Raw genomic sequence first — 2,836 nt, forward strand, 5'->3', positions numbered from 1 at the left:
CTGGCATGGTTTCGATGGTTGGAATGTGTTTAGAATGGGCAGAAATGATGAGCTGGGCAGATAAAGCTACTCAGGGACGGCTTTTTCAAAATCGCATTGTTTTCAATGGAGCTCTAGCCCTATATTAGGGTTAGGGGTGGGCCCCAGGGTAGGGTTAGGGTTAGGAAAACGAGGTGTCCTGGCATGGTTTCGATGGTTGGAATGTGTTTAGAATGGGTGGGGATGATGAGTTGTGCAGAAAAAGCTACTCAGGGACGGCTGTTTCAAAATCCCCCTCTCCGTCGGCAAACGAGCCAAGTGGCCCCATCAGCCGCGCATCTGGTAACAAGCGCACACAGGGGCCATGCGCATGCTTGGAAAGGAGCAGCAGCACCAGGCGATGACATCACGAGCCGTGAGTCAGGAACTGCGACTCATTCGAGCTTTTGGATCGCTGGTCAGTGTGCAGCCAAGGAAATATATGTATATATTTCCTTGGACTGTTTGTGAGTTGTTTTTCCTAAACTAAAACCTCAGTTCGCAGGCGTCATTGTAGTGTTGGTATTTTGCGATTAATATGTGGGTTCTAGGTTGCAGTTCCTGCACTCGGTCTCTAACAGGTTCGCCGCCACTGCTGTAGACGGAGCAAGACTCTTTGTTTGCTGCTGTCCCTGTTCCGACCTTGCAGTGCTGGCCACCCCACTGTCCTGCAGCCGCCGCGTCCATTTCCTCAGCCTGGCCCAGGGGGTGACGCTCCAGGCTGCCTCCCAGCCCACGACTGCAGCAGCCCGTGTGGCCCATTCAAAGCCCGGTGGGTTATTCTGCACTCTGGCAGCTGCTGCGAAGATCATTCCCCCAGCAGCTGTCATGATTTGTCCTGTCATCTGAACCCCGCACCAGGGTTAAGGGCTGAGCAACCCTCAAACAACCCACACACCAAGTACACACCATCACAGAGGGAGAAGTAAGCTACCGTAGCTTATTTCCCTCTCCCTGATTGTGCGATCAGGACCATGGTGTGTTGTAGAGTTATGTGAAGGTTGCTTAGCCTTCAAGCAACCCTGCCAGTTGGGAATGAACAATGCAAGCCATGGGAAACCCCCCAGCAACTGAATATTTGGAATGGCTGCTGCCATGCATTGCAGCAGGCTTAGGCTTGGAAAAGTGCCCTGGAGATTCTGGAGCAAAGCATCTCAAAAGAACCTCCTGTTTCAAGGGAACCTGAGGCAGATCTTTGGGATCCTGGGTTCCTAGAACACCAATAAACACAAAGATTTTAGAACATATGTTCATGTGTGCATTTACGTTGGGTGTCTTGTTCCTGGGCCTCAGCCCTGGATCCTTTGGGACCTAACACTGCCCCCGGCCAGCTGACAAATCCCTGTGCTCCCACAGCATCTCTCAGGCAAGGGTGGAAGAGAAAGCCTTGGAAGGGCCCACCGTAGGGGGCACGATACTGGCCACCCCCATTTGGAGCCCGTGTGGCCTTGATTTCTCCTGGAAGCAAGCAAAAAAATGACTTCTTGCTGCCCCCATCACTCCGTGCCCATGTGCCCACTTGCTAAGCTTCGACAGCAGACAATCCCCAGCACTGAGCAGGCCATCTGGCCCCATACAGGTGCAGATATGCATGCTTGTGCTGTTCCAAGAAACAAAGTATATATTTTTTGCATTACAAGCCCTGTTCAAAAGGAGTGACAGCCCTCCCGCAATGGACCAAATGCTACAGAAATGCTACAGAAAAACCAAAGGGGTGCCGCATGTGCCCCAAAGCGCACTGGCTTGGGCATGCTTGAGCTGACGGCATGGAATGAAAGGCCATAAATACTGTCTCTCTAGGCAACTAGGCTGCCACTGTGGCACCTCGCCAAATGTGTCCGAGTACCCTAGACATAGCCATGTAGGCCTCACCACCTCTAGCGAATCTGCATTGCTAATGAAAAGTCGTGAGTATCTCTAGGGAACTATGCAACCACTCGTGATGCCTTGCCAACCCCATCACATGGTTCCCTAGAGATAGTCATGACTTTCCTAAGATTTTCTACAGGGTTTACGGCAGCCTACATGTTCGTAGGTACGGGTTGTTTGTAACCCGGACATTCGTAACCCTCTATTTACATTCCACGTGCCCCTTTTAAGGCCTACCACATAACTCTTGGGATCAGCAATTACGTTTCCTTCCTCCCTGCCCGCAACCCCTTTTCCCTTTTGGATCACGTCCTTCATGGGCAATGCTGACCTTCTCTTAATCACTGTATAGCACTTTGTACATGGAGATGTTTTCTGGAGAGACAGTGACACCGCAGCAGCCGCAGTGCTAGTGCAGCGGAGGCAAGGGGGAAACTCTTGAGAGAAGTACTTGTGACTGTGAAAAGCGGCCTCGGCGCTGGCCTCTGCGAGAGCGTGTCGTCCCGCCATGGCAGGGCCTGGCCAGCCTCCCGCCCCGGAGAAGCGGCAGTCCCTCGAGAGCCCGTCGCCCCGCAGGCCAGACTGGCGAGGCCCACTTTGGCCCTGGCGCCCTTCAGAGGCCTTTGGGCCGCAGCTCCCACAATCCCCTGCCAGCGGGGCACCGAGCAACCGGGAATGCTGGGAGCTTGTTCCTCGCGTGGTTCTCTGGGCGAAGCCGGGAGGCCGAGGCTGCCGCTCGCGCGGGGATGAGCTGCGCATGCGCGCCGAGGAGCCCTTTCCCGCCCCGAAGCGGCTGGCCGGGTTTGCGGTCCCCGCTCCGCGCGGCTCGCCGGCCGCGGCGCACGCGCGACGCAGGCTCGCGCCAGAGCCGCGAGCGCGCCTGCGCGACCCGGGTCCGAGGGGCTTCGGGGCGGGAAAGGGCTCCTCGGCGCGCATGCGCAGCTCATCC

This window comes from Varanus komodoensis, unplaced genomic scaffold (genome assembly GCF_004798865.1).
Source record: "Varanus komodoensis strain SLA01 unplaced genomic scaffold, ASM479886v1 scaffold87, whole genome shotgun sequence".
Lineage (NCBI taxonomy): Eukaryota > Metazoa > Chordata > Lepidosauria > Squamata > Varanidae > Varanus > Varanus komodoensis.